Source organism: Phalangium opilio, unplaced genomic scaffold, assembly GCF_054372755.1.
Source record: "Phalangium opilio isolate 3A_F unplaced genomic scaffold, DU_Popi_V2 ptg000095l_1, whole genome shotgun sequence".
Taxonomy (NCBI): domain Eukaryota; kingdom Metazoa; phylum Arthropoda; class Arachnida; order Opiliones; family Phalangiidae; genus Phalangium; species Phalangium opilio.
In genome coordinates this window covers 3,348,578-3,358,119 of record NW_028324200.1, presented here as the reverse complement: position 1 = coordinate 3,358,119, position 9,542 = coordinate 3,348,578, and the positions used below count along the sequence as shown (strand labels likewise).

General features: G+C 40.1%; 18 non-coding genes and 14 pseudogenes across 18 annotated transcripts; all 32 read right to left on the bottom strand.

The window, feature by feature from the left end:
• Window positions 1–10: 10 nt before the first annotated feature.
• LOC149635759 (5S ribosomal RNA) lies at window positions 11–129 on the bottom strand (annotated as a pseudogene).
• Window positions 130–260: 131 nt separating this feature from the next.
• On the bottom strand, window positions 261–379 carry LOC149635758 (5S ribosomal RNA; annotated as a pseudogene).
• A 129-nt stretch (window positions 380–508) lies between these two features.
• Window positions 509–627, bottom strand: LOC149635757 (5S ribosomal RNA). The gene has a single exon (XR_016372620.1). It is a non-coding gene; the product is annotated as a 5S ribosomal RNA (ribosomal RNA).
• Window positions 628–764: 137 nt separating this feature from the next.
• Window positions 765–883, bottom strand: LOC149635756 (5S ribosomal RNA). The gene has a single exon (XR_016372883.1). It is a non-coding gene; the product is annotated as a 5S ribosomal RNA (ribosomal RNA).
• A 131-nt stretch (window positions 884–1,014) lies between these two features.
• LOC149635755 (5S ribosomal RNA) lies at window positions 1,015–1,133 on the bottom strand (annotated as a pseudogene).
• Window positions 1,134–1,267: 134 nt separating this feature from the next.
• LOC149635754 (5S ribosomal RNA) lies at window positions 1,268–1,386 on the bottom strand (annotated as a pseudogene).
• Window positions 1,387–1,517: 131 nt separating this feature from the next.
• On the bottom strand, window positions 1,518–1,636 carry LOC149635753 (5S ribosomal RNA). Its single transcript, XR_016373054.1, has one exon. It is a non-coding gene; the product is annotated as a 5S ribosomal RNA (ribosomal RNA).
• Window positions 1,637–1,766: 130 nt separating this feature from the next.
• Window positions 1,767–1,885, bottom strand: LOC149635752 (5S ribosomal RNA; annotated as a pseudogene).
• Window positions 1,886–2,016: 131 nt separating this feature from the next.
• LOC149635751 (5S ribosomal RNA) lies at window positions 2,017–2,135 on the bottom strand. The gene has a single exon (XR_016372965.1). It is a non-coding gene; the product is annotated as a 5S ribosomal RNA (ribosomal RNA).
• A 1,608-nt stretch (window positions 2,136–3,743) lies between these two features.
• LOC149635750 (5S ribosomal RNA) lies at window positions 3,744–3,862 on the bottom strand (annotated as a pseudogene).
• Window positions 3,863–4,000: 138 nt separating this feature from the next.
• On the bottom strand, window positions 4,001–4,119 carry LOC149635749 (5S ribosomal RNA). Its single transcript, XR_016373154.1, has one exon. It is a non-coding gene; the product is annotated as a 5S ribosomal RNA (ribosomal RNA).
• Window positions 4,120–4,250: 131 nt separating this feature from the next.
• Window positions 4,251–4,369, bottom strand: LOC149635748 (5S ribosomal RNA). Its single transcript, XR_016373030.1, has one exon. It is a non-coding gene; the product is annotated as a 5S ribosomal RNA (ribosomal RNA).
• A 137-nt stretch (window positions 4,370–4,506) lies between these two features.
• LOC149635747 (5S ribosomal RNA) lies at window positions 4,507–4,625 on the bottom strand (annotated as a pseudogene).
• Window positions 4,626–4,762: 137 nt separating this feature from the next.
• On the bottom strand, window positions 4,763–4,881 carry LOC149635746 (5S ribosomal RNA). The gene has a single exon (XR_016373095.1). It is a non-coding gene; the product is annotated as a 5S ribosomal RNA (ribosomal RNA).
• A 131-nt stretch (window positions 4,882–5,012) lies between these two features.
• LOC149635745 (5S ribosomal RNA) lies at window positions 5,013–5,131 on the bottom strand (annotated as a pseudogene).
• Window positions 5,132–5,262: 131 nt separating this feature from the next.
• Window positions 5,263–5,381, bottom strand: LOC149635744 (5S ribosomal RNA). Its single transcript, XR_016373450.1, has one exon. It is a non-coding gene; the product is annotated as a 5S ribosomal RNA (ribosomal RNA).
• A 138-nt stretch (window positions 5,382–5,519) lies between these two features.
• LOC149635743 (5S ribosomal RNA) lies at window positions 5,520–5,638 on the bottom strand (annotated as a pseudogene).
• A 130-nt stretch (window positions 5,639–5,768) lies between these two features.
• LOC149635742 (5S ribosomal RNA) lies at window positions 5,769–5,887 on the bottom strand (annotated as a pseudogene).
• Window positions 5,888–6,021: 134 nt separating this feature from the next.
• LOC149635741 (5S ribosomal RNA) lies at window positions 6,022–6,140 on the bottom strand. Its single transcript, XR_016373083.1, has one exon. It is a non-coding gene; the product is annotated as a 5S ribosomal RNA (ribosomal RNA).
• A 139-nt stretch (window positions 6,141–6,279) lies between these two features.
• On the bottom strand, window positions 6,280–6,398 carry LOC149635740 (5S ribosomal RNA). Its single transcript, XR_016373153.1, has one exon. It is a non-coding gene; the product is annotated as a 5S ribosomal RNA (ribosomal RNA).
• A 132-nt stretch (window positions 6,399–6,530) lies between these two features.
• LOC149635739 (5S ribosomal RNA) lies at window positions 6,531–6,649 on the bottom strand. The gene has a single exon (XR_016373028.1). It is a non-coding gene; the product is annotated as a 5S ribosomal RNA (ribosomal RNA).
• Window positions 6,650–6,778: 129 nt separating this feature from the next.
• Window positions 6,779–6,897, bottom strand: LOC149635738 (5S ribosomal RNA). Its single transcript, XR_016372619.1, has one exon. It is a non-coding gene; the product is annotated as a 5S ribosomal RNA (ribosomal RNA).
• Window positions 6,898–7,028: 131 nt separating this feature from the next.
• LOC149635737 (5S ribosomal RNA) lies at window positions 7,029–7,147 on the bottom strand (annotated as a pseudogene).
• Window positions 7,148–7,285: 138 nt separating this feature from the next.
• On the bottom strand, window positions 7,286–7,404 carry LOC149635736 (5S ribosomal RNA; annotated as a pseudogene).
• A 131-nt stretch (window positions 7,405–7,535) lies between these two features.
• On the bottom strand, window positions 7,536–7,654 carry LOC149635735 (5S ribosomal RNA). The gene has a single exon (XR_016372964.1). It is a non-coding gene; the product is annotated as a 5S ribosomal RNA (ribosomal RNA).
• A 135-nt stretch (window positions 7,655–7,789) lies between these two features.
• On the bottom strand, window positions 7,790–7,908 carry LOC149635734 (5S ribosomal RNA). Its single transcript, XR_016373082.1, has one exon. It is a non-coding gene; the product is annotated as a 5S ribosomal RNA (ribosomal RNA).
• Window positions 7,909–8,038: 130 nt separating this feature from the next.
• LOC149635733 (5S ribosomal RNA) lies at window positions 8,039–8,157 on the bottom strand. Its single transcript, XR_016372532.1, has one exon. It is a non-coding gene; the product is annotated as a 5S ribosomal RNA (ribosomal RNA).
• Window positions 8,158–8,289: 132 nt separating this feature from the next.
• Window positions 8,290–8,408, bottom strand: LOC149635732 (5S ribosomal RNA; annotated as a pseudogene).
• Window positions 8,409–8,539: 131 nt separating this feature from the next.
• On the bottom strand, window positions 8,540–8,658 carry LOC149635731 (5S ribosomal RNA). The gene has a single exon (XR_016373049.1). It is a non-coding gene; the product is annotated as a 5S ribosomal RNA (ribosomal RNA).
• A 131-nt stretch (window positions 8,659–8,789) lies between these two features.
• On the bottom strand, window positions 8,790–8,908 carry LOC149635730 (5S ribosomal RNA). The gene has a single exon (XR_016373027.1). It is a non-coding gene; the product is annotated as a 5S ribosomal RNA (ribosomal RNA).
• A 129-nt stretch (window positions 8,909–9,037) lies between these two features.
• Window positions 9,038–9,156, bottom strand: LOC149635729 (5S ribosomal RNA). Its single transcript, XR_016372618.1, has one exon. It is a non-coding gene; the product is annotated as a 5S ribosomal RNA (ribosomal RNA).
• Window positions 9,157–9,293: 137 nt separating this feature from the next.
• On the bottom strand, window positions 9,294–9,412 carry LOC149635728 (5S ribosomal RNA; annotated as a pseudogene).
• Window positions 9,413–9,542: the final 130 nt, after the last annotated feature.

Below are 9,542 nucleotides of genomic sequence, written 5' to 3'. Positions count from 1 at the left end.
AAACTGTAAAAGACAACGGCACGCAGTGTTCCTAATTGGTCTCCCTCCCTAGTACTGACTTTGCTTGACGCTGCTTAATTTCGGTGATCGGACGAGAACCGGTGTTTTCAGAGTGATATGGCCGTCGCCGAGATCTTTAGTTAGTTATTCGAATTTAAAACTAATTTGACAAATTACCCTTCTGCATGTTTGAAAAAAAAGAAACTCTGTTTGCTTTTCTCATATCTGGTGGATTTTAAAAAAGGAAACTACACTGTAAAAGACAACGGCACGCAGTGTTCCTAAGTGGTCTTCCTCCCACGTACTGACTGCGCTCGACGCTACTTAACTTCGGTGATCGGACGAGAACCGGTGTTTTCAGCGTGATATGGCCGTTGCCGAGAACTTTAGTTAGTTATTCGAATTTAAAACTAATTTGACAAATTACCCTTCTGCATGTTTGAAAAAAAGAAACTCTGTTTGCTTTTTTCATATCTGTTGGATTTAAAAAACGAAACTAAACTGTAAAAGACAACGGCACGCAGTGTTCCTAAGTGGTCTCCCTCTCAAGTACAGACTGCGCTCGACGCTGCTTAACTTCGGTGATCGGACGAGAACCGGTGTTTTCAGCGTGATATGGCCGTTGCCGAGAACTTTAGTTAGTTATTCGAATTTAAAACTAATTTGACAAATTACCCTTCTCCATGTTTTTTTTTTAAAAAAAAGAAACTCTCTTTGCTTTTCTCATATCTGGTGGATTTTAAAAAAGGAAACTACACTGTAAAAGACAACGGCACGCAGTGTTCCTAAGTGGTCTCCCTCCAAAGTACTGACTGCGCTCGACGCTGCTTAACTTCGGTGATCGGACGAGAACCGGTGTTTTCAGAGTGATATGGCCGTCGCCGAGATCTTTAGTTAGTTATTCGAATTTAAAACTAATTTGACAAATTACCCTTCTGCATGTTTGAAAAAAAAGAAACTCTGTTTGCTTTTCTCATATCTGGTGGATTTTAAAAAAGGAAACTACGGTGTAAAAGACAGCGGCACGCTGTGTTCCTAATTGGTCTCCCTCCCAAGTACTGACTGCGGTTGACGCTGCTTAATTTCGGTGATCGGACGAGAACCGGTGTTTTCAGCGTGATATGGCCGTTGCCGAGAACTTTAGTTAGTTATTCGAATTTAAAACTAATTTGACAAATTACCCTTCTCCATGTTTTTTTTTTTTAAAGAAACTCTCTTTGCTTTTCCCATATCTGGTGGATTTTAAAAAAGGAAACTACACTGTAAAAGACAACGGCACGCTGTGTTCCTAATTGGTCTCCCTCCCAAGTACTGACTGCGCTTGACGCGGCTTAATTTCGGTGATCGGACGAGAACCGGTGTTTTCAGCGTGATATGGCCGTTGCCGAGAACTTTAGTTAGTTATTCGAATTTAAAACTAATTTGACAAATTACGCTTCTGCATGTTTGAAAAAAAAGAAACTCTGTTTGCTTTTCTCATATCTGGTGGATTTTAAAAAAGGAAACTACACTGTAAAAGACAACGGCACGCAGTGTTCCTAAGTGGTCTCCCTCCCAAGTACTGACTGCGCTTGACGCTGCTTAACTTCGGTGATCGGACGAGAACCGGTGTTTTCAGCGTGAAATGGCCGTTGCCGAGAACTTTAGTTATTATTCGAATTTAAAACTAATTTGACAAATTACCCTTCTGCATGTTTGAAAAAGAAGAAGCTCTGTTTGCTTTTCTCATATCTGGTGGATTTTAAAAAAGGAAACTACACTGTAAAAGACAACGGCACGCTGTGTTCCTAATTGGTCTCCCTCCCAAGTACTGACTGCGGTTGACGCTGCTTAATTTCGGTGATCGGAGGAGAACCGGTGTTTTCAGCGTGATATGGCCGTTGCCGAGAACTGTGGTTAATTATTCGAATTAAAAACTAATTAGACAAATTACCCTTCTGCATGTTTGAAAAAAAAGAAACTCTGTTTGCTTTTCTCATATCTGGTGGATTTTAAAAAAGGAAACTACACTGTAAAAGACAACGGCACGCAGTGTTCCTAAGTGGTCTCCCTCCCACGTACTGACTGCGCTCGACGCTGCTTAACTTCAGTGATCGGACGAGAACCGGTGTTTTCAGCGTGATATGGCCGTTGCCGAGAAATTTAGTTAATAATTCGAATTTAAAACTAATTAGACAAATTACCCTTCTCCATGTTTTTTTTAAAAAAAAGAAACTCTCTTTGCTTTTCTCATATCTGTTGGATTTTAAAAAAGGAAAATAAAGTGTAAAAGACAAGTCGGGAAAACCAAAATATTACCTCTCCGTGTCGAGAAGATTATATAACCTTAAGTATCGAATGAAAACGTCGACCTTTTTGCTCTCATCCTTTCCCGCGCTTTGCGCTTCCGCATTTCATCCTTACTCTCAACATTATCTTCCTCCATTTTACATACAAAAATCAAATACTCACAAAAATAAGTGGCAAAAACCTGCTGGCTCTTTACAACCACTTAATTTGACTTAATATCCAATTTCCAACAACAATAATATACCGGTAGTTTAATTGACAACCTACTAGCATCGAAATTCTCATTAAGAATGGCTCCCGCGGTAAAAAAACGGCAATTTTCAACTAGGTGGGCGTTATCTCATTAGATTTGAAAAATATCATTTGTCTTTTTTACCAATGCCTAACCGTTTGGATTTTTTAAAGCAATCTTGGCACCAAAAAATATTTTTGAATGAGGATAAAAAAGGTCTATTCTCTCGTAATTTTTAAAGCTTTTCTCATGATTACTCTATACAACAGTAACAAGGAGTATAAACCCATTAGTGGAAGCAGTATTTTTTTCCCAAAACAATCTCGCTTATGTTTATGCAATGAATGAAATATATCACAATGCACGGGCCTTGATAGACATAGGTGGCAATGAAGGAAATATATCACATGCACGGGCCTTGGTAGATATAGGAGGCAATGATAATCTCTCTCTTTGCACGAGAGGTTTATCTTTAATATTTAAATAAATATAATTATTTTTAATTATTTTAATCTTCAATAATTAACATTAATAATAGTTAAATCGTTTAAAATAAAGTTATACCTATTATCATCTCAAACTTTGCTAATATTGACGTTTAAAGTGACGGGTACCCCTCTTGCCCGCTTTTTTCAAATTTGGGGTATATATACGATTCGTTTCCATTATAATAGTAAGGAAAAAGCGCAATTGCGAAAACCTTTGGTGGAGATCCCACCTTAGGGAGGCTAGACGTTTCTCGTAACCCTAGCTGATCGCCGCGTATATCCTAAAACCAAACGATGATAATGGAGTAGAAGCCAATGATACAGATTGGTGTCTATGTGGAATAGACGGAAGACCAGTGGATGGTGGTGTTAAAAGCCAGTGTAAGTGCAGACTGGTGTCAATGTGGAATTGACAAAGAACAGAAGATGGTGGGTGGTGTTGGAAGGCAGAAAAATACCAGACTTCTGTTCATGTGGGATGGACGAAGACCAAACATGGTGGTGTTGAGAACTCAAGTATAGAGTAGCCAACGCAGAGAAATACAATTTTCCAAATTTCTGTGAACTGTCAATGCGGTCCGGAAATTGGGAACACGTTTGCTCCGATACGCAAACTGCGAACGCGGTCACGTGGGTGTAACAACGGACAGACAGACACACACACACACACACACACACACACAGACAGACACGGCCGTTACAGAACCTCTCCTGGACTACGTCACACGGAGAGGTAACAACGGCACGCAGTGTTCCTAAGTGGTCTCCCTCCAGAGTACTGACTGCGCTCGACGCTGCTTAACTTCGGTGATCGGACGAGAACCGGTGTTTTCAGCGTGATATGGCAGTTGCCGATAACTGTGGTTAGTTATTCGAATTTAAAACTAATTAGACAAATTACCCTTCTGCATGTTTTAAAAAATAAAAAAAAGAAACTCTGTTTGCTTTTCTCATATCTGGTGGATTTTAAAAAAGGAAACTAAACTGTAAAAGACAACGGCACGCAGTGTTCCTAAGTGGTCTCCCTCCCAAGTACTGACTGCGCTCGACGCTGCTTAACTTCGGTGATCGGACGAGAACCGGTGTTTTCAGCGTGATATGGCCGTTGCCGAGAACTTTAGTTAGTTATTCGAATTTAAAACTAGTTTGACAAATTACCCTTCTGCATGTTTGAAAAAAAAGAAACTCTGTTTGCTTTTCTCATATCTGGTGGATTTTAAAAAAGGAAACTACACTGTAAAAGACAACGGCACGCAGTGTTCCTAAGTGGTCTCCCTCCCACGTACTGACTGCGCTCGACGCTACTTAACTTCGGTGATCGGACGAGAACCGGTGTTTTCAGCGTGATATGGCCGTTGCCGAGAACTTTAGTTAGTTATTCGAATTTAAAACTAATTTGACAAATTACCCTTCTCCATGTTTTTTTTTTTAAAAAAAGAAACTCTCTTTGCTTTTCCCATATCTGGTGGATTTTAAAAAAGGAAACTACACTGTAAAAGACAACGGCACGCTGTGTTCCTAATTGGTCTCCCTCCCAAGTACTGACTGCGCTTGACGCGGCTTAATTTCGGTGATCGGACGAGAACCGGTGTTTTCAGCGTGATATGGCCGTTGCCGAGAACTTTAGTTAGTTATTCGAATTTAAAACTAATTTGACAAATTACCCTTCTCCATGTTTTTTTTTTTAAAAAAAGAAACTCTCTTTGCTTTTCCCATATCTGGTGGATTTTAAAAAAGGAAATTACACTGTAAAAGACAACGGCACGCTGTGTTCCTAATTGGTCTCCCTCCCAAGTACTGACTGCGCTCGACGCTGCTTAACTTCGGTGATCGGACGAGAACCGGTGTTTTCAGCGTGATATGGCCGTTGCCGAGAACTTTAGTTAGTTATTCGAATTTAAAACTAGTTTGACAAATTACCCTTCTGCATGTTTGAAAAAAAAGAAACTCTGTTTGCTTTTCCCATATCTGGTGGATTTTATAAAAGGAAACTACACTGTAAAAGACAACGGCACGCTGTGTTCCTAATTGGTCTCCCTCCCAAGTACTGACTGCGCTTGACGCTGCTTAATTTCGGTGATCGGACGAGAACCGGTGTTTTCAGAGTGATATGGCCGTCGCCGAGATCTTTAGTTAGTTATTCGAATTTAAAACTAATTTGACAAATTACCCTTCTGCATGTTTGAAAAAAAAGAAACTCTGTTTGCTTTTCTCATATCTGGTGGATTTTAAAAAAGGAAACGACACTGTAAAAGACAACGGCACGCAGTGCTCCTAAGTGGTCTCCCTCCCAAGTACTGACTGCGCTCGACGCTGCTTAACTTCGGTGATCGGACGAGAACCGGTGTTTTCAGCGTGATATGGCCGTTGCCGAGAACTGTGGTTAATTATTCGAATTAAAAACTAATTAGACAAATTACCCTTCTGCATTTTTTCAAAAAATAAAAAAAGAAACTCTGTTTGCTTTTCTCATATCTGGTGGATTTTAAAAAAGGGAACTAAACTGTAAAAGACAACGGCACGCAGTGTTCCTAATTGGTCTCCCTCCCTAGTACTGACTTTGCTTGACGCTGCTTAATTTCGGTGATCGGACGAGAACCGGTGTTTTCAGAGTGATATGGCCGTCGCCGAGATCTTTAGTTAGTTATTCGAATTTAAAACTAATTTGACAAATTACCCTTCTGCATGTTTGAAAAAAAGAAACTCTGTTTGCTTTTCTCATATCTGGTGGATTTTAAAAAAGGAAACTAAACTGTAAAAGACAACGGCACGCAGTGTTCCTAAGTGGTCTCCCTCCCACGTACTGACTGCGCTCGACGCTGCTTATCTTCAGTGATCGGACGAGAACAGGTGTTTTCAGCGTGATATGGCCGTTGCCGAGAAATTTAGTTAATAATTCGAATTTAAAACTAATTAGACAAATTACCCTTCTCCATGTTTTTTTAAAAAAAAGAAACTCTCTTTGCTTTTCTCATATCTGTTGGATTTTAAAAAAGGAAAATAAAGTGTAAAAGACAACGGCACGCAGTGTTCCTAAGTGGTCTCCCTCCAGAGTACTGACTGCGCTCGACGCTGCTTAACTTCGGTGATCGGACGAGAACCGGTGTTTTCAGCGTGATATGGCAGTTGCCGATAACTGTGGTTAGTTATTCGAATTTAAAACTAATTAGACAAATTACCCTTCTGCATGTTTTCAAAAAATAAAAAAAAGATACTCTGTTTGCTTTTCTCATATCTGGTGGATTTTAAAAAAGGAAACTAAACTGTAAAAGACAACGGCACGCAGTGTTCCTAAGTGGTCTCCCTCCCAAGTACTGACTGCGCTCGACGCTGCTTAACTTCGGTGATCGGACGAGAACCGGTGTTTTCAGCGTGATATGGCCGTTGCCGAGAACTTTAGTTAGTTATTCGAATTTAAAACTAGTTTGACAAATTACCCTTCTGCATGTTTGAAAAAAAAAGAAACTCTGTTTGCTTTTCCCATATCTGGTGGATTTTATAAAAGGAAACTACACTGTAAAAGACAACGGCACGCAGTGTTCCTAAGTGGTCTCCCTCCCACGTACTGACTGCGCTCGACGCTACTTAACTTCGGTGATCGGACGAGAACCGGTGTTTTCAGCGTGATATGGCCGTTGCCGAGAACTTTAGTTAGTTATTCGAATTTAAAACTAAATTGACAAATTACCCTTCTGCATGTTTGAAAAAAAGAAACTCTGTTTGCTTTTCTCATATCTGTTGGATTTAAAAAAGGAAACTAAACTGTAAAAGACAACGGCACGCAGTGTTCCTAAGTGGTCTCCCTCTCAAGTACAGACTGCGCTCGACGCTGCTTAACTTCGGTGATCGGACGAGAACCGGTGTTTTCAGCGTGATATGGCCGTTGCCGAGAACTTTAGTTATTATTCGAATTTAAAACTAATTTGACAAATTACCCTTCTGCATGTTTGAAAAAAAAAGAAGCTCTGTTTGCTTTTCTTATATCTGGTGGATTTTAAAAAAGGAAACTACACTGTAAAAGACAACGGCACGCTGTGTTCCTAATTGGTCTCCCTCCCAAGTACTGACTGCGGTTGACGCTGCTTAATTTCGGTGATCGGACGAGAACCGGTGTTTTCAGCGTGATATGGCCGTTGCCGAGAACTTTAGTTAGTTATTCGAATTAAAAACTAATTAGACAAATTACCCTTCTGCATTTTTTCAAAAAATAAAAAAAGAAACTCTGTTTGCTTTTCTCATATCTGGTGGATTTTAAAAAAGGGAACTAAACTGTAAAAGACAACGGCACGCAGTGTTCCTAATTGGTCTCCCTCCCAAGTACTGACTTTGCTTGACGCTGCTTAATTTCGGTGATCGGACGAGAACCGGTGTTTTCAGAGTGATATGGCCGTCGCCGAGATCTTTAGTTAGTTATTCGAATTTAAAACTAATTTGACAAATTACCCTTCTGCATGTTTGAAAAAAAAGAAACTCTGTTTGCTTTTCTCATATCTGGTGGATTTTAAAAAAGGAAACTAAACTGTAAAAGACAACGGCACGCAGTGTTCCTAAGTGGTCTCCCTCCCACGTACTGACTGCGCTCGACGCTGCTTAACTTCAGTGATCGGACGAGAACCGGTGTTTTCAGCGTGATATGGCCGTTGCCGAGAACTTTAGTTAATAATTCGAATTTAAAACTAATTAGACAAATTACCCTTCTCCATGTTTTTTTTAAAAAAAAGAAACTCTCTTTGCTTTTCTCATATCTGTTGGATTTTAAAAAAGGAAAATAAAGTGTAAAAGACAACGGCACGCAGTGTTCCTAAGTGGTCTCCCTCCAGAGTACTGACTGCGCTCGACGCTGCTTAACTTCGGTGATCGGACGAGAACCGGTGTTTTCAGCGTGATATGGCAGTTGCCGATAACTGTGGTTAGTTATTCGAATTTAAAACTAATTAGACAAATTACCCTTCTGCATGTTTGAAAAAAAAGAAACTCTGTTTGCTTTTCTCATATCTGGTGGATTTTAAAAAAGGAAACTAAACTTAAAAGACAACGGCACGCAGTGTTCCTAAGTGGTCTCCCTCCCAAGTACTTACTGCGCTCGACGCTGCTTAACTTCGGTGATCGGACGAGAACCGGTGTTTTCAGCGTGATATGGCCGTTGCCGAGAACTTTAGTTAGTTATTCGAATTTAAAACTAGTTTGACAAATTACCCTTCTGCATGTTTGAAAAAAAAAGAAACTCTGTTTGCTTTTCCCATATCTGGTGGATTTTATAAAAGGAAACTACACTGTAAAAGACAACGGCACGCTGTGTTCCTAATTGGTCTCCCTCCCAAGTACTGACTGCGCTTGACGCTGCTTAATTTCGGTGATCGGACGAGAACCGGTGTTTTCAGAGTGATATGGCCGTCGCCGAGATCTTTAGTTAGTTATTCGAATTTAAAACTAATTTGACAAATTACCCTTCTGCATGTTTGAAAAAAAAGAAACTCTGTTTGCTTTTGTCATATCTGGTGGATTTTAAAAAAGGAAACGACACTGTAAAAGACAACGGCACGCAGTGTTCCTAAGTGGTCTCCCTCCCAAGTACAGACTGAGCTCGACGCTGCTTAACTTCGGTGATCGGACGAGAACCGGTGTTTTCAGCGTGATATGGCCGTTGCCGAGAACTTTAGTTAGTTATTCGAATTTAAAACTAATTTGACAAATTACCCTTCTGCATGTTTGAAAAAAAAGAAACTCTGTTTGCTTTTCTCATATCTGGTGGATTTTAAAAAAGGAAACTACACTGTAAAAGACAACGGCACGCAGTGTTCCTAAGTGGTCTCCCTCCCACGTACTGACTGCGCTCGACGCTACTTAACTTCGGTGATCGGACGAGAACCGGTGTTTTCAGCGTGATATGGCCGTTGCCGAGAACTTTAGTTAGTTATTCGAATTTAAAACTAATTTGACAAATTACCCTTCTGCATGTTTGAAAAAAAGAAACTCTGTTTGCTTTTCTCATATCTGTTGGATTTAAAAAACGAAACTAAACTGTAAAAGACAACGGCACGCAGTGTTCCTAAGTGGTCTCCCTCTCAAGTACAGACTGCGCTCGACGCTGCTTAACTTCGGTGATCGGACGAGAACCGGTGTTTTCAGCGTGATATGGCCGTTGCCGAGAACTTTAGTTAGTTATTCGAATTTAAAACTAATTTGACAAATTACCCTTCTCCATGTTTTTTTTTTAAAAAAAAGAAACTCTCTTTGCTTTTCTCATATCTGGTGGATTTTAAAAAAGGAAACTACACTGTAAAAGACAACGGCACGCTGTGTTCCTAATTGGTCTCCCTCCCAAGTACTGACTGCGCTTGACGCGGCTTAATTTCGGTGATCGGACGAGAACCGGTGTTTTCAGCGTGATATGGCCGTTGCCGAGAACTTTAGTTAGTTATTCGAATTTAAAACTAATTTGACAAATTACCCTTCTGCATGTTTGAAAAAAAAGAAACTCTGTTTGCTTTTCTCATATCTGGTGGATTTTAAAAAAGGAAACGACACTGTAA